Genomic DNA, 24,171 nt, shown 5'->3' on the forward strand with positions numbered 1-24,171 from the left:
CCTGCACATGCACCTGTGCACTCCCGGGTGGGGGGGGCATGCGCTCAAAGTCCACTCTGGGAAGCTGAGTGTCTGCTCGTCCCTTCAGACGCCCTGGGTGGACTGCGGTCACCCCTGCTGACGCCATGGGAACAACAGCATTTGGTCTTTTTTCTTCAGGGTTAGAATCACGGATGGGGTGTAGTGAGAAAGCAGGATGCAACTGTAGTAACTGATTTATCTTGTCCGAAAAGTGGATAATGGGAAATTTGTCAATAAAGCATTCCTTTGGGGAAGAACCCATGTGAGCTTGTGTGGTACGCCTCACTTCATTTGTGAAGGTCAGGAAAGAGTGGCAGGTAAACCCACCGAGATCCTGTGCCTTGGGCCCACAGCTGGGTGAGGGGGGGGGGCGGGGGGGGCGCCGGTAAAGCTCACGTGCAAATCCCAAATCTTCAGTCCCGTGAATGAAAACAGCGTGCCGCAAGAGAGTGTTGTGGTGACAAATCTGGGGGGTGTCTGAGGAAGGGGAATATGGAGGGTGAGAAGGAGCTAGCCTGCAAGCAGGGTCAGGGCTAAGCAGCTAGAGGCCTGCAAGCCAGGCACTAGAGAGGCTGGTTGGCAGATTTGCCGCATTGAAGGGTTTGGGCCTATTCGGGAGCCGCTTGGAAATCCTGCAAGCATCTAATTTCATTGCAGTTACACCCGAGCTGTGAGGGACTGGAAAGCCACAAGTATCCCCCAGTCAGGTGCAGAGTCTCAGGTGGAGGAAGGCCACTGAGCGGGCAGTGGGCGTCATAAGTAAGAGTCCCATCCTTAAACCCCCTACCCCCACAGGTGGGACCATGTGAACAAAGGTAAATGACAGCCTTGAACAAACAAAGCAACTGTCAAGTGAAGCTCTCCTGAATTAAGGTGGCACAGACGAAGTGGGGTGACGGGGCCCTCACAGCAGGGACGGCAGGCTCCAGTCAGCAGGGTCGGCAAATAGGTCAGCTGCCACGGGAGGCCTCAGAGTGTGTGCATGGGCGCTGGTGGAGCAACCCAAGGGCAGTTTGAGGACGCCTTTGTTAACACTGTCTGCAGGATTCAAAAGTGGATCCAGTCCATGCTCAGAAACAGGCTCTGGTTCCCCACCCGTCACCTGCCCGCCCTCTGTGATGACTCTCTTTTTTTTTTTTTTTTTTCCAGAGATTTTATTTATTCATTTGAGACAGAGATACAGAAAGAGAGCATGAGCAGGGGGAGAGCAGAGGGAGAGGGAGAAGCAGGCTCCCCACTGAGCCAGGAGCCCGATGCGGGGCTCAATCCCAGGGTCCTGGGATTGAGTCCCGCGTCGGGCTCCCTGCTCAGCGGTGAATCTGCTTCTCCCTCTGCTGCTCCCCCCCTCCGTTGTGCCCCCCCCCCCCCATCAAATGAATAAATAAAATTCTTTAAAATATATATATATATTTTTTATTTGAGAGCACAAGCAGGGGCTCGATCCCAGGACCTGAGATCATGACATGAGCTGAAGGCAGATGCTTCACCGACTGAGCCCCCCAGGTGTCCCTGTGATGAATCGTGACTTGTTCATCCTTTCTTTCTTTACGAAAAGGCAAGCAAATGTGAACAGGTATTCTCATTCCTTTCCCTTTATTATTCATAAGACTGTTCCTGTGCTCTGCTTTTCCTTAATGCCATGCCCTGGAGTACTAGCCACACCCACCCCGAAGGCCCTTTGAGGGAGACCCATCTTTCTGCTGGCCTGGTACCCATATGTGTCTATTCCTGCTGTTGTGAGTGTTCCTGGTGGTCAGCGCCTTTCCTGGGAGCATCCGACTTCCCTTTGGGATCCGAGAGCAGGCTTGCTCCAGGTGTAACAGCAGGGAGGGCTTAGTAACTTGACATTGCATGAACTGTGCACCCCACACGATAGTCCAGGACAACAGTCAGCTGGTATAAAGAGTGAAAAGCACATTTACCTTCGTTTACTTTGGGAATGGGTTCCATGAGGCCTTTTGTCTTTGTGGTGGTTTTCTTTTCTTTTTCTTTCTTTTTTTTTTTTTAATTCGGCTCCACATTGGGTGTCCCAACATGAGGCTTGAACTCAAGACCCTGAGATCAAGACCTGAGCTGAGATCGAGTCAGACGCTTAACCAGCTGAGTCACCCAGGCACCCCATGTAATCTTCATTTATTAATATTAAAATATTCTGTGGGTAAGAATATATGAGGCTTTGTGGGATAGAGGAATCTGATGTGGACCCAGCCCTGAAGGGCTTTGCAACTCCATTTGTTGGGGAAGACAAGGTATTACCTTACATAATAGACGTGTGTGAGGTGAGCTTTGAGAGCTTGGAGGACCAGAGCAGGTGGTGGGGCAGTTAGGAGCAAGGGCACCCTTGGGAGGAGCTGCTGTTGGAGGGCGAGGATAAAGAGGTCCGCCCCGCCTGATCAAGGGGCACAGACAACACAGGGGCTGACGACAGCCACTGTCAGCATTTCACAGGTACCTTTTCTGTTTATTTTCTCTGACCAGGTTGGATTGCTTATTTATAAACACACTTGTAAGGATGAACTTTTTACATCATGTATCTTGCTCATTTACTTTCAGGAACTAACTCAAGAATTATTTATGCTGTTATGTAGCCTTTGTATACATTTATTTATTTGACAGCAAGAGAGAGCACAAGCAGGGGGAGGGGTGGAGGGAGAGGGAGAAGCAGGCTCCCTATTGGGCAAGGAGCCAATTCAGGGCTCAATCCCAGGACCCTGGGATCATGACCTGAGCCAAAGACAGACGCTTAACCGACTGAGCCACCCAGGTGCCCCTTTTGTATACATTTTTAATAACTGTACTGTTCCAGGGGTGCCTGGGTAGCTCAGTCGATTAAGCATCTGACTCGATTTCAGCTCAGGTCATGATCTCAGGGTCGTGAGATCGAGCCCCAGGTCAGGCTCTGCACTGGGCATGGAGCCTGCTTAACATTCTCCCTTTCCCCCTCCCTGCCCCCTCTCTCCCTCTAAAAAATAAATAAAAATAAACCCACAAAACTATACTGTTCCATTTGAGTGTGCTTGTATAGTTGGGCAGGTTTTTGTTTTCACTATTATAAGTAACACCATCAAGAGCATAAAACTTTTTCTGTATTTGGGAACATTTTCTTAGGAGGAATATCCCTAAAGTGGCACTACTAGATCAAGGAGGGACTCATTAAGGCCTGGCTCATTCATGTTTGCAGCTTCCAACACGGGCTGATACTGGTACCAGGTCCGTTTTATTCTTGCCTTCCTCCTGTGATTCTGTCCTGGGATCCTTCATCCTCTTGAATCAATAGACAGTATTAATCCGGCCTTTTCTTCTTACTGTCTGCTTGATGTTGCAGTTTACTGACTGCCAGGAGACTTCCTGAGCTCCCAGCGTGATGGCAGGGAGGTGTAAGAAGAGGGCAGAGGTGGCTAGGGGTCGGAGCTTGTTGGCAAAGAACCTGGATTTTACTCAGGTGCCTTAGGAGGCCTTGGATGTCATCAGGTTTCTGTTTGAAGAAGACAACTCCGCTGAACGGAACGTGGCCATGGGCACGCGTGGAAGCGAGGAGGCAGAAGCACTGACCAGAAAGATCTGTTTGGGTGGCTTCTGGATGAAAACTGGCACATGCCAGAGGAGCAGACACAGCAGGCACCGAATAAATGGTAGAACTGTTTTCGGTGACAGGGAGTGATAGCGAAAGGTGGTGGGAAGGCCTTCGCTCCCAGGTGGTCAGCAGGATGAGCAGAAGCCCTACCTGGATAGGGAAGTGAGTGGACATTGGTCCTACCGCTTTCCCACGCCGCTGTTTGAAGGCGATTCTGGGAGGGTGGCTGGACAGTGGCGGTGGCACTTCAATGATTGGGCAGCGGGGTAAGGAAGTCCCATCCCTGAGCTTCAGGGAAGAGCAAATGCGAGTCCCTAACAGTGGCCCGAGGAAAGGGGGCGTCGGCCTCCGGGTCATTTCCCACCAGCTCCCTCTGCCGTTCTTTGATGAGGACAGTTACATGTTATCACTCTTAACGTATGGCGCTGAGCAAACTCAGCTGCAACACAAGGCCCCGCACTCCTTTCCCGCGGCTCACCGCATCACCTGTCCGCGCACCCGAGAGCACAACGGGCCCTGGCAGGAGGCTCCGCCCCCGCGCCTCGGTCCCGCCCCTGCCAGACGGCAGGCGCTTCCGGCTCCGCGGTGCGAGCTCCGCCCACAGCTCCCGGGGCTTCCGTTCCTGGGCTGTCACTTGGGGCTCCGCCCCTGGGCTGTCGCTCGAGGCTCCGCCCACGCAAGGCGCTTCGGGGCCTCCGCGGCTGTCACTTGCGGCTCCGCCCAATACGGGCGGAGGCCCCGCCCCGCCCCGCCCCCAGCCTAGCGCTCTGGGCGCGTGCGCGGCCTGCCCCGTCCGTGGCTCCAACCTGCGGAGCCCACGTTCTTCCGGGGGCGCGCGCGCCTGTGCGGGTGCGTGCGTGAGCGTGCGTGAGCGTGCGCGTCCCCGCCGCCTGTGCCGGTGCTGCTCCCGCGCCCTCTGCCGCCGCGGCCCCTGCCCCGCCGCCGCAGCCGCCGCCGCTCGGGGTCCCCCAGACGCAGCCCCGGCTGAGGACCGCGTCGGCCGGCTGCCCAGCAGCGCCGCGGAGCTGAGGAGCGGAGCCGCGGAGCCGGCGGGAGGGCGGGCGGGCGGACAGGTGAGCTCGCGGCGGGCCCGACGGGCCTCCCGTCAGGCCGGGACAGTCGGCGCGGGCCGCGGGGGTCTGCAGGGGGCGCGGGGTGAGGGGCGCGGGGGCCGCGAGGCGAGGGAACCGTGGGGCGCGGGGCGGCGCGCCCGCAGTCGGAAATGGCGGGGACCCTCCCTCCGGGTCGGGGGCGCAGGGCGGGGGCCGGCGGGGGGGGCGCTTCCCCGGAGCGACCGCTGTGGCGGCGGGGCCGGATGGGCGCTGCGGCCTGGAACGGGGGACGGGCAGGAAGGCGCGCCTCCCGCGCGCTCCAGGCCTCGCGCGAGCCGCGGTCGGGGTGACCCGAGGGGTCTGTGCCGGCCGACCGGTGCCGGGGTGCTCCCGGGGTCCGCAGTTGGGTCGGGGCACGACCCGGTGTGGGCGCAGCGCCTCGGAGCAGCCTGCGTTCACATGTGGGTGGGTGGGTGGGGCCGCAGTCCCGGCGGGGGGGGGTCTCACGGTCTGCGCCGAGCTCCCTGGTCCATCCCCCATTCTGCCGGATCGTGGTCAGCGCGCGGCCTTGCCTCCGCCCCCGCTGTTCCCGTGACCGACCGGAGGGTCTTTTCCTTCCTGGGGGGGCGGGGGGAGGGTGGTTGAAAACCGCTGCTTTGAGGGAACCACATCATCTGGTCCCTGGGTCGTTATGTTATAGGCCGGGGGACTGACATTTGTTCCTTAACGCGCTGTAAATTAATCTCTTAGATTAAAATGATTTGGTTTGCAAGAATAAGGTTATATCGAGCCATGATTTTCAGCAGTGCTTTGTGTTGTAGTCTTTGAGGAGACAGTATTGGGAACTCATCCGTTCAGGTTCTAACTTGTTTGTGTCAAGTGGCTGGATTAAGAGCTCCCTTTTTCATGTGCCTGACAGATGATTTCTCAAAATTCGTTCAGTTGTGTCATACAGGAAAAGGAAGCAGAAGTTTCAATTTTATTTTGTGTTTTCAGGTTTAGGCCTGATAAGGGACATTTTACTTGCTGGTCATGGCTTAATGGGTCCTGTGTTTGAATTGTTAGACACCTTTGTCCTTAATTAGTTGTTTGGTGAAAAAAACCATCTTAATGCCAAAAACAGTTATATTGCCCCAGCTATTAACATGGTTGCCTAAAGGCAAAACTCTAGCCAGTGCTTCTAAGATTTTACGTTCATTTATTTGCTTCTTTCTCGTTAAGTATCCTGCTGGGTTTCAGGATTGAGTAATCTGTTAAACAGGAGATGAAATTGGAAGCCAGGATTTAAGGGTTTTGGGAAAATTTATCATTTAGTGTATGCGGTCCTCCTTTCACCTGTGTCAGGGTTCTGGTACTTGGGGCAGCTCCTGATGGCACGTGGCCAAACCAAGAGCTATAGGAGCTGGTTCTGGCTAGCTGACTGTGTGGCTGATCTGTTTGTGTGATCCAGATGGCCTTTCCCCCCAGTGGTCATTGTGGGTGGTCATTGTTGACCAGCATGGGACTATCAGGGAGATGTGTGTTGCAGGACCCTCAGAGCCCAGCCCCCTTTGGCCCTGGTGTAAGCAGAGCGCCCAGGGCTTGTGTGGTGAGCAGACACTCAGACAGGCGTGTGGTGGATTCTCTGAGCCGTGCTGAGGGACTGGCTCCACTGTGGAGCCAGTGTGGCCTCTGGGATGCCTGTCAGGCCTCTTCCACCCCTCTGTGACCAGCCTCCTACCTTTGGCCCTCTGACCCGCCCCTCCCCTGCCTCATCAGCCTTCTTGCTCGTCTCTCAGCAAATTCTGTGTCCTCCAGTCTGCCTGGAACACTCACTTCCTCATCCTCACACTCCATGGGGCCAGGCCTTCCCTGACTACCCTACGTAGGATTTCAGCTTACCACCTCCTGTCTGCCTGCACTCCTTAATTTTCCTACAGCATTTGCTTTAGTATATTAATTATATTTGCTTTTATACTCTGAGATGAGGTCCATAGGGAGTCTGTTTCGTGTGGAGAACTGTTGCTGGCACAAACCAGGAAATACTTGTTGAATCAGTGATAGTGATGAGCTTAGTGACTCCTGTGCAGCACAGTGACTTTGTCACTTGGGGTCATTGTGAGTGAGTCCTGAGCACTTACAGGCTCTGGGTTCTGAGGGAAGTGTGTGGCGAGCCACCTGCCCATTGGGAAAGGACAGCCAGTTAAATGATCAGAGAGGGGCTTGAGACCTCCCTCTAAATCTTTTTTGCAATTTCTAATTTAAATTATTTCAAAATAAAAAGTTTTTAAAGTCAGATCTGGTAATAATGCTTCTAGAAATTTTGTCTTTGGTTACTCTCTTCCCTCTCCTCGAGGACCATTCTTCCCCCCCCCCCCCCCCGAAAAACCCCACATGCTAGTCTTAATACTTGGTGACATTTGTTGGTTAAGTGGATTGAGATGGAGTAATCTGTTAGAAGAACTACATGGAGTGAGCCTCAGCCTGAGACTCACTGCTCTGATGCTGTGCAGAAGCAGGCTGAGTCTTGCCTGTGAACTGAAGGGCTCTGGAGCCCTTCACCTCATGCCCCTGTTAACTCAGAATGAGGGAATTCTCTTGTGTTTCTAAGGCTGGTTCTATTAATTAGGGTGGTGTAGAGATTGAAAGGATGCTGTATGTGTCTTAGCCATTTTTGTTCTTGAGTCCTCCAGCATGCAGTGGATAGGTGGCACTGTGCTCAGCTGGGAGCTACCCTGGAGACCAGTGCCTTGCTCAGTGTCAGACCTGGAACTTGAAAATTTAGGCCTTCTGTACCAGTTCCTCTACTAACCGCCCACCTGACACCACCGTGCAGAATCCCCTAACATGCCCCCGTGCTGGATGGTGCATCTTTTTTTTAAGATATTTTTTATTTATTTATTTGACAGAGAGAGAGAGAGCACAAGTAGGCAGAGTGGCAGGCAGAGGGAAAGGGAGAAGCAGGCTCTCTGCTGAGCAGGGAGCCCGACGCGGGGCTCGATCTCAGGACCCTGGGATCATGACCTGAGCCGAAGGCAGGCGCCCCTAGATGGTGCATCTTTAGAACCTAAACGTGAGGTGCTCACCTTGGTCCTGGGGTGTAGTACAGGCTCACTAGGTGTTTGTTGAATAAATGACTAAATTGCAGTGGAGCTGGGGGATCCTGATAAGATAGAATTTTGTCGGGGCGCCTGTGTGGCTCAGTCAGGGAAGTGTCTGCCTTTAGCTCCGGTCATGATCCTGGGGTCCTGGGATTGAGTCCTGAATTGGGCTCCCTGCTCAGCAGGGAGCCTGCTTCTTCCTCTCCCTCTGCCTGCCACTCTCCCTGCTTGTTCGTACACAAGCACGCTCTCTCTGTCAAATAAATAAAATCTTTTTTTTTTTTTTAAAGATAGCGTCGGGGCTCCTGGGTGGCTCAGGTCATGATCCCAGGGTCCTGGGATCGAGCCCCGCGTCGGCTCCCTGCTCCGCGGGGAGCCTGCTTCTCCCTCTCCCACCCCCCTGCTTATGTTCCCTCTCTTGCTGTCAAATAAATAAATAGAATCTTTAAAAAAAGAATTTTGTCTAAGGTGGGAGTTGCTTCTAAAGTCAGGGAGTAAAATGAGCACGATATACACAGATACAAACACCCTTGAAAAATTCCTTAACTCTTATAAAGTACCCTGTACAGTTTTGGAATATATAATGCCGTAGGCAAACAATGTCTCATCCAATGAGTGCAGCCAGTTTTCTAGTCAAGAGACAGAAAGACCCCTGTGTCTTCTGGGGACTGGTGTCAAGCTTGATGACCAGTCTTTGCACAAGTGGAGAGGAGGCTCTTAGCCCTCAGTGGTGCTCTCGTGAGTCTCTGGGTGCTCTGTGGATAGCAGTTCAAACTACAGTATTCCTCAAATGAGGCTTATGATGATGTTGTGATTGGGTCGTTAGATCAGAGCATCCCTGTGCTGCAGATGTCCCTCCTGTGGGTGAGCAGAGTCTGTGCTAGACTTTCCTCCTGAAAATGACAAGACTAGGGCTCCCATGACAGGGGCCTCACTAAAATGGGGGTCACAGTACCTGCCCTGCCTGTCTGTTGGGGGAGTAGGGGGTGATAAGTGGAAAGGTGTCTCATCAACTCCTCCCTAAATATAAGTGACAGCAATGCTGGAAAATGGTAATAGTTCTATTTTATGAAAATGCTACCCCTAATTAAGAGAGGGAATGAACGCCTTTACTGTCCTGACACCAGAGCTGGCTCTCAAATAGTGACCTCCTCTGAAGAGGATTAGCAGCTGGTCTGTTATCGGTAGCTCGGGAAGATTTAAGGATTAGATTACCAAACAACCTTCAGTTTAGATTTTGCTTTTCATCATTCTTTGCATTGATTTTGTTTGAGTACATTGTATGTTTGCAAGCATATTGGTAGTTAACACTGAAATTGCAGAAATGGAGTATAGCATCTATCTAAAGAGAGAAGTATGTAGTGAGACCAGGTGTAGGATGTCACTCAAAATACCATCTTAATCTGTTTCCTCTTTTTTTTTTTTTTAAGATTTTTTATTTTTTATTAGAGAGTACAAGCAGGGGGAGCGGCAGGGAGAGGGAGAAGCAGGCTCCCCGCTCAGCAGGGAGCCCAACGCGGGACTGGATCCCAGGACCCTGGGATCATGACCTGGGCCAAAGGCAGACACTTAACCAACTGAGCCACCCAGGTGCCCCACTCTTTTTTTTTTTTTTTTTAAGACCTGTCTATATAGGGGTGCTTGGGTGACTCGGTTGGGCATCTGACTCTTGATTTTGGCTCAGGTCATGATCTCAGGGTCCTGGGATAGAGCCCCCACATCAGACTCCTCTCTCATCAGGGATTCTGCTGGAGATTCTCTTTCTCTCTCTCATATAAATCTTAAAAAAAAAAACACAAAACCTATCCATTTATTTTTTAGAGAGAGAGTATGTGTGTGCGAAGGGGAGGGGCAGAGGGAGAGAGAATCCTTGAGCAGACTTCCCACTGAGCGCAGAACCCAACGTGGGGCTCCATCCCCGGACCCCAAGATCATGACCTGAGCTGAAACCGAGTCAGATCCTTAACCGACTGAGCCACCTAGGCACTAATCGGTTTCCTTTTTAAGGTCTGAACTGTATACATTAAAAGTTTACTTCATTCCAAAATCAGTCTGTATTGTTCATGTATCTACATAAATGGTTTTTTTTTTTTTTAAAGATTTTATTTATTTATTTGAGAGAGAGAATGAGAGAGAGAGAGCACATGAGAGGGGGGAGGGTCAGAGGGAGAAGCAGACTCCCTGCCGAGCAGGGAGCCCGATGCGGGACTCGATCCAGGGACTCCAGGATCATGACTTGAGCTGAAGGCAGTCGCTTAACCAACTGAGCCACCCAGGCACCCCCATAAATGGTTTTTAAAGCTTAGTTCTGGGGGCGTCCTGGGATCGATCCCTGTATCAGGCTCTCTGCTCAGCAGGGAGTCTGCTTCTCCCTCTCCCTCTCCCTCAGTGTGCGGGCACGCTCACTCTTTCTCAAATAAAATCTTTAAAAAATAAAAATAGAGGGGCGCCTGGGTGGCTCAGTTGTTAAGCGTCTACCTTCAGCTCAGGTCATGATCCCAGGATCCTGGGATCGAGCCCCGCATCGGGCTCCCTGCTTGGTGGGAGGCCGGCTTCTCCTTCCCACTCCCCCTGCTTGTGTTCTCTCTCTCTCTCACTGTCAAATAAAATCTTTAAAAAAAAAAAATTTAAAAAGTAAAAATAGGAAAAAACTTAGTTCTATGGCAGAAACCCAACTAATATTTTTAAAAATTATGTGATATGAGTGATCAGTGAATATTCCTTGAATAGATGAGTGTGAATGAACCTTAATTGTCATCATGGGCTATTTGTAATTTTATTGTCTTTTTAACTTTTCTACATTTAATGTGTATCACTAGCAAATATGGTGGTTTACAAGGTGAAATGTTTAGTCATTTGGTGTCTCTGTTGCTATGTTCTGAGGAATTCTGTGCCAATTGGTTATAAAGTTGCAGTCCTGGGAGTCAGAGGATTGGAATGCTGACTTGCCACCCCTATCAGCTGTGCCCCACCCTGGCTATCTCTGGGACGGCCAGCCCCTTTCTTAGAGAGCACTCCCTGCCCTGTGCCTCTGTTTTTGTCACTGGGTGGAGTGGAAATGTATAGTGAAACCAGCAGAACCCAAATCTCTTGTCAGTTTCGTGACTTTGCATTGGTTCAAGGGCTGGGGGCTGGATTCAGACGGTCCCAGTAGAATGGCGGCGAGGGGGCTGGAAGTGCATAGCCCCAGCTAAGTTGCAGGCACTGGGCAGGGGTGGCCGGGCTCTGCAGAGCAAGCATGTGCTAGCACCTGGCTGTTTTTTTCCCTCTCTATTATTGGAAGGGATTAGCAGCATAGCAAATGTTTGATTTTTAGCTAGGCAGTCCCATTGAATTTTCTTATTAAAGAGGAGTGTCTTTTGTGAGAGGGTGTTTCTCTAAGATAAATAATGAAAAATTTCTAGGTCAAAGAGTACAGACCTTATAATTTGGGCCATATATTACAAAGTTTATATTCTCTGTTGCAATGTGTATCTTTTCCTCTTCACTCACATGAGATCTTAACATTTTATATTTTGGTGCTCATTAAGCTACTGCTATAGCGTTTGATAATGATATCTCAGAGTTTTTTTTTTTTTTGGCCAGTTGCAGTAAATTGTGTTAAGAATTTAGTTATAAATAAAATGAGTTTAATTATAAAAGAACTTTTTAAAAAGTACGTAAAACCAATCAGTATCTGTTTTTTTTAACTTAAAAAGAAGTATTCTGGGTAAAGATTTTTGCTGGATGTATTTATCTTGTACTTTGAATCATGAGGCTCCTCACGTCTAAATCTAAAGTTCAGAATTTTGAAATGGAATCCAGTGGTCCAGTTTTATTTTGAGATGAAATTAGAAAGTCTACAATTTAAGGATGACAATTATGTATGAAGTATTTCTTAACTCTTAACAGCGTTGATACTGTTTGAAACAAGTGTGTTTTCTCATGGAATTCACTTAGAGGATCCCTCCTCCTACCCTCCAGTAGCAAACCCTCTGCTTGTGACTAGGCCGTTTTCCTTAATGCACAGCAGCCGTAATTCCCAGGACAGCCTTGCAAGGTAGCTGTTATCCAATTTTATAGATAAGGAAACTGACAGTTACATATTTACTCTAGTATAAAGGTGTGGTATTGAAGAATAAGCACAAATAATGCCATCACATGTTAGAATGACAACATACACAGTTTACACCTTTTAAACTGTTGTTTCTGTTGGTGCTGTTCTCTGTTGCACCATCCTGCCTGGTTGGGTAAGCCTAATGGATTGTTACCAACAGCATCCTTCTTCTTGGTGTGTGTCCTCCCACACTTGTTTCATTTGCCTCTGCTTTTTCTTTCAGAAAAATGTACCCATGGAGGGGGCGCCTGGGGGGCTCAGTGGGTTACGCGTCTGCCTTCAGCTCGGTCATGATCCCAGGGTCCTGGGATCGGGTCCCACATAGGGCTCCCTGCTCAGTGGGGAGTCTGCTTCTCCCTCTGCCTGCCACTCTCCCTGCTTGTGCCCTGTCTCTCTGAAAAATAAATAAATAAGTAAAAATTAAAAAAAAATACAGAAGACCTGTCTTCAAGGCTTTGGTGGGGGGTAGGGGGCATCTAATGAGGTAAGGCTATAGTGAACTGTTTGCTCTTCTGCACCTGTGACCACCACCAACGAGGTGAGCTGTCCACCAGCTGGATGGTTATTCTAGGGTGAAGCCAGAACAAAGTCCACAGGCCCACTGCAGGGTGGAGCATGTGGGTCTGATGAATTGACAGGTTTACCCATATCTGCCTTACAACACGCTGTGACTGTGTGACCAGTTTAAAATATGCCACAAGTAAAAGGTACAAATCACAGACCACTTAGGAAGATTTGCATATTTCTCCCAAACGACCACAGGTTCAAGAGTATGCCCATTAATACCTGTTTGCATTGCAATCCACTGGCCTGAGTGAGGACAGGATGATGTGAACAGCTGGCTGGACAGACTGATGTACCTGGCTGTCAAGAGCCCCTCAGAGGATGTTACAGTTACCCTTTCCATGGGTTAAAAAAAAATAATAAGATTTTATTTATTTGAGAGAGAGAGGAGGAGCAGGGGGAGAGGGGCAGCAGGCAGAGGGAGAAGCAGGCTCCCCGCTGAGCAAGGAGCCCTATGTGGGACTCGATCCCAGGACCCGGGGATCAGGACCCGAGCTGAAGGCAGACGCTTAACCCACTGAGCCACCCAGGCATCCCAGGTTTTCTATATTTTTAAAAAGCAAATGACGGGGCGCCTGGGTGGCTCAGTGGGTTAAGCGACTGCCTTCGGCTCAGGTCATGATCCTGGAGTCCCTGGATCGAGTCCCACATCGGGCTCCCTGCTTGGCAGGGGGTCTGCTTCGCCCTCTGACCCTATCCCCTCTCATGTGTTCTCTCTCTCTCATTCTCTCTCTCTCAAATAAATAAATAAAATCTTTTAAAAAATAAAAGGCAAATGACAAGGCAAATTAATAACATGGATTTTTTTTTTTTTAAGTTTAAGAGGTAAAAAGAAAACACCTTGTACATCTAAAAAGTATGCAACAAGGGCACCTGCTGAGCACAGAGCCTGATGCAGGGCTCGGTCTCACAACCCTGAGATCACAACCTGAGCTGAGACCCTGAGATCACGACCTGAGCCAAAATCAGGAGCTGGACGCTCAACCGACTCAGGCACCCAGGCACCCCAACAGCATTGTAAACTTTGTCTATATATGTGTTTGGTTTTGTTTTAAAAATACAGTAAAGGGTTTTAATGTAGTACCTTATTCAGGTGAGGCTTAATGCATAAGAAATTAAGTTATTTGTGCTTAGGGTAGGGACAGATGGCTCCCATTTGTGAAACAGGTAACTGAGAATCAAGTTTTACAGCACTTGGGGGTCAGACTTGGATTTGAATGGCAACGCCACCAATCCCCAGCAGAGTGACCTCAAGTAGGTTCCTCAGTGTTTCTGAGCCTTGGTCTTCCCTGTAGATTGGAGATCATACTAGTAATAACTAGTATTTATTGTGTACAAGGCACTATTACGAGCACTTCACACAAGCTAGGTCACAGACATAGCAGCTAGACTATTTCCATTCCCATTGGACAGAGGGGAGTGGAGATGTTGAGCAGCTTGCCCCAGGTTACGGAGCCCATGAGCGGCCGAGCCGAGTTCCAGCCCAGGCAGGGGACCTGAGCTGCCCTCCCACCACCCGCTGGACCAGGTGCCTGTCCAACAGACTTCTTGGGAATACCTGGTGGTGTCCAAGGCATGTGTGCCTCTAAGTGCCTGCACGTGGTAAGCACTCCCGAAATTGTAGCTGCCGTGTTGGTATTACGGCAGTGATCGCAAGTTCTGCCACAGTTGTACCAGCTTTCTGTTGTGAGGTATGCATGTATATTTTCACACTCACTGCCTCTGACATCAGGCATCTCTTACAGTTGGGTTATCAGCACCGTGTACTTGGTTTCATTCTAGATTTATTGGGATAGTTTGATTCTGGTCATGGCTGCAGGAAGGGGTCACTGAAGCCATGTCCATCTTCATCAAAGGCTGGCCATCTCCCCAGGGGACTTTCACACTGGGCAGTAAGAATCACAGTGCAGGGAAGTCATGCCATTTCCAGCAGGTGTGTTTGGGGATGTGTTCCTCTTGGAGACACAGAAGACATTGGGCCTCATCTGTCGCATTTTATGAACTCTTAACCCACTGGGCTTTAGAAAATTCTTCCTGGCAGGCATTCACTTGGTTTCCCAGCACTTTCTGCCATGATACAAAGTATCTCTGGGTTCTCCTGCTCTGCATGCTGATTCTTACACCCAGTCTGCAGAGAGCCTGGTGCCTACCTGGGTTGAAAAGTACCTGTGACTTTAATATCCCGAGATTTTAGGTGTTGTGAGGTTAAAACATCAACAACCAAAAATACCTAATTCTCATTACTTTTATGAGAAATATTTTGTTTTCCACTCTCTAGTTTCATGTTTAGATTTGGGAATATATTAAGGTTTTCTGGAAACTTTTGGTCATAAGTAATGGTTCTGCCCTAGAATCTTTTTCTCCAGCAGTGTGCACAGAGGAGTACTTGCTGGCTCCAGGGCTGTGAGGGGTGGAAATGTCGTGCTCTGGGTGCAGGAGTTCTAGCTGGTTTCAGGCTGCCTTTATAAAGGGCATTAGAAGCTCTTAGTGCCGTGTTGCTGGCCGACTCCATGGCCTCACCTGGTGTCACCCAGATTCATTTCCCTGTTGTTTGCACCTCCAAGGATGAGTGGGCAGGACCAGAGGGCAGGGTCCGAAGTGGTGGGCATTTGTTAGAGGACAGATTCTCTCCCAAATTGGTCCATAAGTAACCTCCTTTCTGAGGAATAAGTTTTTGGGAATGTTCAATTTTTACTCATTCATTTGTTCATTTATTTTTTAATCTCCTCATAGTTAAACACATACTTACTGTGATTTTGCTCAACTTCTGACTTCCTTTTCCTTTTAACTTACTGTATCCCAAGCATCAGTTAACTAAAGAAAATCCTTACTTGGTTTCTGGACATAGTCATTACTGACAAAAATAATTCAACACACATTTACTGAATGCCCTGCCAGGACTTGGGGCAGTTGCTCAGTCTATAAGTTAGAAGGGCTTCGGGGGGGCTAGGTGTGTTCTTGTGTTTTGGCAGCCATCAGTTTTACTGTTTGGGAAACCCAAGATTCTGTGCAGGGGTGTGGCCCTGGGCTGTCTTTTCTGTTCTTCCTCAGTACCTGTCTGCTGTAGCGTGTGGCCATCAGTCTTGTTGCTTCCTCTCTTGTAAATCATGGGGGCAGGACGTTCACTTTCTTTAGTATAGGAATACACGGACACTGTTCTTTGTAACCAAGTGTATGGCTCATTGTGGGGAGCATGCTATTCTTCCTGTGCCTTAGATTTAAACCCTCTCTTGTGCTTTGATGATTGGTGGGGAGGTTGTCCTTAAAGAAGTGACCGTTTTACTCTTTCTGTTCTCTTTGTTTTAAGGCTCAGCATCATTGTTGCTTTTTATTCTTCTTAGAATTAAGGAGGAGAGGTAAAATCTTTTGGGGTTCCTATATTTCCAGTGACTTTAGGAATTCTTTACATTGGAAATTCATTTTCAGTTAGGAATAAATATAGAAGACTCTGTGACATTGGCATCATCTCTTGTTTTCCACATTTGTTGACTCTTGCTTAGAATTTCTTTGAATATATAAATGGAGTTGATTGGTGCCAATTCTATTCTGCAGTATATTGATTTTTTTTCCTTTCGGAATAGATAACAAATTCAGAGTCAGACATTCAGACCATTGTTTTTCTGAGCCTCTTCACTGAGTTTCTGAGTCTGTCCCAGCACTGGTGGTGTGGGCCCTCCTTTGCCTGAGGTAGGTGCTCCAGACCCACCTGCTTCTTGAATGTTCTTTGGCAGATTACTGCCTGGTGCATCAAAGATCTTAGAGGAAAATTCCTGGTCTTTGGAACATCCATTCTATTCCTTTTCTTTTTTTTTTTAAGATGTTATTTGAGAGAGGGACAGAGCACGTGCGCATGTTGGGGTTGGGGAGGGAGGCAGAGGGAGAGGGACAGGCAGACTCCACGGGGCTGAGATCATAACCCGAAGCTGAAGCCAAGAGTTGAATGCTCAACCGACTGAGCCATCCAGGCACCCCTATTGTATTTTATTCTTTAGTATTTTTATTTTTAGCAGTTTTTCTTCTGTAGGTTTCGGTCTGAGTGCATGAGGCAAAGCAGCAGTACCCTTCCCAGACTTCACCCTTCCTTCCCAGAGGTGTTTGCTGGTGGTCACCCCTCACTCTCACGCTGTGGCACGCCACACCACTGTCTGCCGACTGGTCACCTCGCAAATTACCTGTACGTTCCATCCTGATCAAGGCAGCAGCACCTTTACCTCCTGTCTCCACTCTTGGCAGTTCCTGTGTGCTCACCATTGTGACTTTGTCTTGCTCCATCAACAACATGTGTTGTCTGTCATCTCCTTAACCTGAGGGTGTCAATGCTTCTTCCTGTCCTTCTCATCTTACTCCAACTTGTGTTGTCTGTCCTTTTACCTTTATGCTGTCAAGGTGTGACCCTAAAGTTCTTGTCTGTAAGTTTATCTTTGAAAATCATAAAATGGTTATGTTATTTCCACTTGTGAAAACAATGTTTACTATAGAACCAGGGTCCTGTTCTCTGATTACATGTTCTTTCCAGAGTAGTGTCAGCTCTCTGTCAGGGTTCCAAATAGCTTTTTTTTTTTTTTTTTTTTTTAAACACTATTTACCTTTTTCTTGGCTTCTATATTTTCAGATTCCCATCATATGGTGCATTATCTCTGTGGCCTGGAACTTTTATTTGGGCACTCTGTCTTCCTGCCCCTAGCCAGACAGTGGCTTCTGAGGCTGCTGGTCCAGCCACGATCCCTGTTTGACCCACCGTAGAAAGAGAGGCTGGAGAGTGCTGCGTGGCAGCCACAGAGGCCTCTGCATCTGGGAGGGGTACCCCCAGAGAGAGTGAGAAAGAAGCCCGTGGTGCGGTTTCATACTTCTTCATGCCTTCATTGCTGAACAACAGCACCTGGTCTGCAGGCCATAAAGCCTCGGCTTGGGGGACACAACTGTACACACTGAGGAGGTGTGGCTCACGGGGCTTACCTTGCGATTGCTTTTCAGGTCCTCCTTGTCCTCAAACCAGGGGCTTGTATTAAGACACACTTGTTTTACACACCATTAGATAATGGTGTGTGTGGAAATACCAAAGAATTTATAGCTTTTGTAAAGTGAGGCTGCCTCACATAATTTCGGAGGTTTTGAATAAAGTATGCTGATAATGGAACAAAATAGGGAGCCCCCCAAATAGACTTCACATGTGGAGTTTTACAGTAAGCCGGAGGCATCCTGCAGGTCTTGGGGAAAGACAGGCCATTTGCGGGGGGGGGGGGTTCTGGGGGCTCTGGGTGAAGCTGGTCTTTGTCTCCTGCCATGCCCATATTAACTCCAGATGAAGCAGACTACCTGTGGATGAAAACCTTTAGAAGAAAATACAGGAGAATTTACTTTTGGCTTTGGGATTGAGAAGGACTTTTGAACAAAAGCAGAAAGGAAACATATCATCAGTTTGCAAAGATTTGATACATTCAGTTACATAAAATTAGGAATTTGTGAGATCTCTTGCACAACAGCGTGCATAGAGTTAATAGCACTGAAGTGTGCACTGAAAAATGGTTAAGATGGTAAATTTTGTTTTTTTACCACAATAGAAAAATTTAAGGACTTATGTTCATCAAAAGACACCATGGTAAGTGAAAAGACCTGTGAACTAGGAAAAGATTTTTGTTGCGTTTGTAGCGGGTAGATGATTGGTGTCCTGGAGACAGATGCCGTAGCCCCTCGGGTACTGACCACAGTCCCGCCGCCATTGGGCAGACAGAAAGCACTGCCCTCTGCAGTGCACACAGGGTGAGGACTCAGGCAGAGCAAGGCACCGTTCTGCCCGGTAGATGGGTGCAAACTCAGAAGCCTGGCAGTGCCCATCACTTGGGGGGGGGGCAGTAGCACGTAGGGTGCTGAGTGGTGCGGTCCTCTGGGGGCAGGTGGCGTACCTCACCCAGTAGAGACTGCCAGTTCCCTGGGACCCTAAGTTCCACTTCCAGGTATACTCCGAGCAGCAGTTCTTCATAAATGGTTGTGGTGAAGGACCAGATTTTCTTTAATTTCCAGTCTGTCAAACACTGATAATACTTTTGTGAACTACAATGAAAATGACTAACTAGAAAAGTAAATGACAAACAAAACATAAAATACAAGCCCAGATTTTTTCTTCTCTTTTATTTTTAAATGAACATACAGTAAACTAGACACCACCCTTTTTTTTGGATATACTGTTCTCTGGGTTTAATACATACAAATTTGTGTAACCATCACATCCTCTTCTCGGCCCCTTCTGAGGAACCAGAGCATGTAACCTTTGAGACTGTCTCTTGCACTCAGCATCCTGTCCTTGGGAGTCATCTAAGTTGTGTACAGAGTGCTTTGTTCCTTTTTATTAGAAACTTTCAAGCTCTTTTTCTGTAGTGGCTGCCCCATTTTGTGTCCCACCAGCAGTGTGAGGGTTCTAGTCACTGCTCACCCTCATCAACCCTCCCTGTGGTCTGGTTATTTTTTTTAGCCATTCTCATAGGTGTGTAGTAATGCTGTAGTTTTAATTTGCTTTTCCCAAGTGAATAAAGACATTGAGTATCTTTTCCTGTGCTTAGTTGCTGTTGCTGTAGCAGTTTGTGAACTCTTGCTGTGGAGTTTTGCAAATACCACTAAGCCTGAGCCCGCCAGCACTAGCGTAAAAAAACTTGCACACCAGGATTTGCTCAGGAATGTTCAGAGCAGCATTGTGATAGCAAAACCTGGGAATGTCCCCAGCATCCTTCAGTGGAAGAATGGATTGATAGGTTGTGTGGTCTGTTTACAAACTGGAGTTTATCCAGTACTGGAAATGAAGTATGACTACATCCAGCGATGTGGGTGGGTCCTAGAGACATACTGAGTTTCAAAAGCAACCTAGAAGGTTGCATATAGTGTTAGGACATTTTTTTTTAAGTTCAAAAAGTTGAAACTAAATAATGTTTAGGGAGAAACATGTGAGGTAATATTTTAAAGTAAGAGAATCAAACATTAATTCAGGGTAATAAATATGGGAAGAACACAGGAAGCTTCAAGATTGTTAGTAATTTTCAAGTTTTTAATTTGAAGGATGGGATTGTGGTGTTTATCACTATGCATTATAAGTTATATATTCCCCAGGTGCCTGGGTGGCTCAGTCGGCTAAGTATCCGACTCTTGATCACAGCTCAGGTCTTGATCTCAGGGTCATGAGGTCAAGTCCCACATTAGGCTCCACACCAGGCGTACAGCCAACTTAAAATATATGTGTGTGTGTGTGTTCTATATATTATTCCATTCTGTGTATCAAATATTACATAAAAAATACTTAGAACAAAAATAGCTTTCCTTTTAAGATGTTTTCAAATCTGTTCTTCCAAAGTTGGCACGTGCTTCGATTTTTCCCCTAGCAGTAGGTTGAATTCAATAGCAGCTTTTTAAAACATGTGCTGCATGCAGAGACCACATCTGAGAATACAGGAGTCCAAATACTCGGCTCTTTTCCCTAAAGGTCTCTAAGTCTTTTAAGGAGCATAGACAGGACCTGTGAGATTGGGGATTTTTGTCTCTTTTGTTAATTTTGTTCACTGATAAATCTCCATCTTTGAGAACAGCATGGCATGCGGCAGGTGCTCTATAAACATCCGTTGAACAAATGAACAACACAGACACCTGCTCAAAGCCCAGGATGGCTCCCCAGGACACGATAGGACTCTGTTGTTTGTACTGGGAGCAGTGGCCAGGAAAGGGTTCCCAGAGCCAGGGATGTCTCTGCAGAGCTCTGGGGTCCAAATAGGAGCTCTCCACGTCAAAGGAAGCAGGGCATTGCTTTAGGAGAGCCCAGGTGTTCATGTGTGACAGTACCGTATCTGCCTAGGACAAGTGGTCCTGCCAGTCATGCCCCGAGACCCAGTGTACACGGTGGTGGGAAGATGCTGGTAGTGGGCAGGCCAGGGAGCTGGGATTTGGTGCTGCAGCCTGTGGGGTGTCAGAGAAGGACCTGAGAGATGTGATGGGAGCAGAGCTGTACATCACAGACTCACCCAGCAGCAGCGAGGGAGGACAGACTGAGGAGGACAGACCATGTGTCTTCCAGAAAACCCTCCCTCTTCCCAGGTTTCTGCCTCTTGTGCCTGGCAACCTCTGACCATTTTAGAGCTCATTGTTCCCTGCTTGTGTGTGTATGTACCTTCTTGTCTGCCCAGCCCTTGGGTTCCTTCTAGCAGCACAAACCAGGATGTACTGCAAGGGTGCAAAATTGGCCCCTTTCTTTGTTTTTAAAGACATGATGTTACTAAAGAAGATCCAGCCCAGAGATTGTGGTTTAACCTTCCTGGAGTGAAGACTGGGAGCAGACTTCTGACAGCAGTTCATAAATTACAACAAGTGTAGTTCAGGTAGGCGTGGCTGCTCTCCAGACCTTGAGTGTGGGTCTCAGGGATGCCTTGAAACGGGTAAGAACAAGTTTAGGAAGAACAACAGGACGCGGTGTTGCTTCAGACAGTGGGGGGTAAATTCCCACATCATCACCCCATGGAAATATAAAGACATCTGGAAGGACTGAACCCAGTGAACACTGCTCACTGAATCAGCAGAGCTGGGATGTCATCGCATCTCAAGGCTGGCGATGCTTCCGCGGGACCAGGGCCTGGAGAGACCAAAGGGAATGAGAGGGGAGCAGAGGCAAGAAACTGGCAACCCATGCTGGGGGTAGAAGTGTCAGCAGCTACAAAACCGGTGTTCTCCCTCAGTTTGTAGTGTAGGGTAATGTGTTTCAGGTGACCTGTTTCCTGTATTGGAAGAGTGTCTCTCTCTTTTTTTTTTATAATGAGAGCACATTTTACTTTTTTTTTTTTTTTTTAAGATTTTATTTATCTATTTGAGAGAGAGAGAGCTCATGAGAGGGGGGAGGGTTATAGAGGGAGAAGCAGACTCCCCGCTGAGCAGGGAGCCCGACGCGGGACTCGATCCCGGGACTCCAGGATCATGACCTGAGCCGAAGGCAGTCGCCCAACCGACTGAGCCACCCAGGCGCCCGGAAGAGTGTCTCTTCTAATCACTGAGGTATACCTGCTCATTATAGAAAAGACGGACAGTAAAGTATTAAGACAATAACTTCTCTCAAAAGTTTAATTTAGTGATTAAAAACCCACAAAACTTCATTTCTTTCTCTCCTTAACTGTTTTCTCTCATGTGGCATTCCACAACCTTTCTGTCTGCCTTTCTCGATGCATTTCCCAATATCACGTACATTAAGAATGAAATAAGGTCCTTCCATTTACAGTTTGTCTTTTAGTTACAAGACTGCTCCCCCTGAACAGGAGCCTCCGAGAGTACACGCTGCCTGCGATGGTTAGTTTCTAATTAGAACACAAGCTTTTGAAATGTGTGTGAAGTAGTGTAGAAATTTAATAGTTTCCATGCTTAGAAAGCATCTGTTTCATCTTCTGACTCAAAATATAAAATAGCAATTTGAGTAATATTCACGGCAGCTACTTTTTCCCTTAAAGGGCCAGACAGTAAGTATTTTTGGGCTTTGTGGTTACACAGCCTCTGTTGAGAACAGCCATAGATGAAACAAGGGAAAGGATGTGGCTGTGTCCCAGTGAGAGTTTGTGAGAATAGGCAGCTGGTTCTGGGTGATTGGAGAATTTTATGTTCCGTTTAATTTTCTTATAATATCTAATTTGCTTTGAGAACAAATAACTTTAATTACAGATTGCTTTTTAAATGCAGGTAAAATTAGGGGCACCTGGGTGGCTCAGTCATTAAGCGTCTGCCTTCAGCTCCGGTCGTGATCCCAGGGTCCTGGGAGCGAGCCCCACATTGGGCTCCCTGCTCAGTGGGGAGCCTGCTTCTCCCTCTCCCACTCTCCCTGCTTGTGTTCCTGCTCTCGCTGTGTCTCTCTCTGTCAAATGAATAAATAAAATCTTCAAGAAAAATAAAAAAATAAATGCAGGTGAAATTGACATACAGTTAAATGCACAGATCTTAGTAAATTTCATTGAGTTTTGGTGTAGGTACACACTTGTGAAATCACTACCCCAGTTTAAGTTAGAGTATTTCTGTTACCCTGGAAGGCTCCCCTCAGTGCCCTCAAACAAGCACCTTTCTGGTTTATATCACAATAGATTGTCCTGTTTTTATTAATCTTTCAGTAAATGGGATCATTTTGGGTCTAGCTTGTTTGTCTTACATAATGCGTTTCAGGGTTTTATTGCTTGTGTCCATATGTTACCCTTTTTTTATTGGTGAGTAGTGTCCCATATAGAATCGACCAAGCCGTGATCAGTCCTTTGTTGCTGGCTGTTTGTGTTGTCCACTCGTCTTAGAGCTGATGTGGTATCACTTCATGCTCAGGGGAGGAGCCCTGAAGGCCTCCAGGCACACCCCTCCCTGCCCTGCTCTCCTTGAACACATACGTGTCCTGTGTGTTACATCTTACATTATAAACCCCATAAGCCAATGTTGGTAACTTTTGCTTTCACCACTTCGATGTATTTTCTTAAAACAAGAAGGAAGAAATTGTCCTTGACCTTCATTCCTTCCTGAAGATGCTGGTTTCTGTTACCATTTCCCTGCAGCCTCAGTAACTCTTTGGCATTTATTGTAATTTAGGTCTTCTTCATGGGTTCTTTTAGTCTCTTTTTCTAAAAATGTCTTTATTTCACCTTTGTTTCTGAGGGATGTTTTTGCTGCACATAGAATTCTGGTTTGACGGGTTTTTTATCTCAGCACTTTAGGGATGTGCGCCACTGCCTTCTGGTTTCCATGATTTCTGATGAGAAGCATGTAATTCAGATGATTGTTCCCTATGTGATAATGTCAGTTTTCTCTGTTTACAAGATCTCCTGATCTTTGGTTTTTAGCAGTTTGATTATAATGTGCATAGCCATGGTTTTCTTCATATTAATTTTATACGCTGCAGCCAGAATAATCTTAAAACATAAACAAGCTGCTTCTGTTGTCTGTTCCCATAAAACTGTGTTCTTGGGGAATTGTGCTCACTGATTTCGGGTGTCCTTCACTGAACTCACTCCCCGCTCTCAGATTGTATCCCCTGTTCATCGCAGTGTTCCCAGTGCCTGGCATGTGGGAGGACTCAGTAAATATTTTCAAATAAGTGATCATGGAGATGATAAATGCCACATGAGCCAGACTTGTGTCCTGTGAATGAAGTTAACAGTCATTGACGCCCCAGCAGGGCACATGGAAGCGGTCTTTATCCCTTAGGTAGGGAAATGCCCTGTCCTTGTGCCAACATACGTAACTATTGATAGTAATGGGAGATAGACACGTAGGGCATCTTCAAGAACACGTGTATTTGATGCAGTTAGTGGACTTTCCTCTTAGCATTGGAGAAACGTGCAAAATATGGGATCTTGTTTCTGTGTTCTTTGATATGAAATAGTATAAGGATAGTTGTTCCATATTACATGATCATTTAAATTTAATTAAATTTCCAGTTGAAAAAAACCCATAGAATATGTTGATGGTGTGTGATCAGAGGGTCATGCATTTGCATGACTTCATTACTTCATTAACTGAAGTAAGAAGAATGAACTGATGAGGGATGACGTTGACTTCTCTTGGATGGTTTGTTGAAAATGCCTTCACCTTGGGGCGCCTGGGTGGCTCAGTCAGTTAAGCGTCAGACTCCTGATTTCAGCTCAGGTCCTGATCTCAGTCTTGGGGCTCTGTGCTCAGCAGGAGCCTGCTTCTGTCCTTCTCCTTCTCTCTCTCTGCCTCTCCCTCCCAACCTGGCTCCCCTGTGTGCCCATTCTCTCTCTCTCTCTCTCAAATAAATAAATCTACCTGTTCTCTCTC

General features: G+C 47.7%; 1 protein-coding gene across 2 annotated transcripts in view; it reads left to right on the top strand.

The window, feature by feature from the left end:
• The first annotated feature begins 4,422 nt into the window (after window positions 1-4,422).
• Window positions 4,423-24,171, top strand: part of DNAJC5 (DnaJ heat shock protein family (Hsp40) member C5) — a 42,530-nt gene continuing 22,781 nt past the window's right edge. Inside the window, exon 1 of one of the 2 annotated variants that reach the window (XM_035025599.1) lies at window positions 4,423-4,668. The gene's annotated coding sequence lies outside the window, so the exon portion shown is untranslated. Of the gene's footprint in view, window positions 4,669-19,573; window positions 20,742-24,171 lie in introns of those variants that run through there. The other variant, XM_035025600.1, reaches the window with a different exon arrangement.

Source organism: Mirounga leonina, unplaced genomic scaffold, assembly GCF_011800145.1.
Source record: "Mirounga leonina isolate KUSES-001 unplaced genomic scaffold, KU_Mleo_1.0 Mir_195, whole genome shotgun sequence".
Lineage (NCBI taxonomy): Eukaryota > Metazoa > Chordata > Mammalia > Carnivora > Phocidae > Mirounga > Mirounga leonina.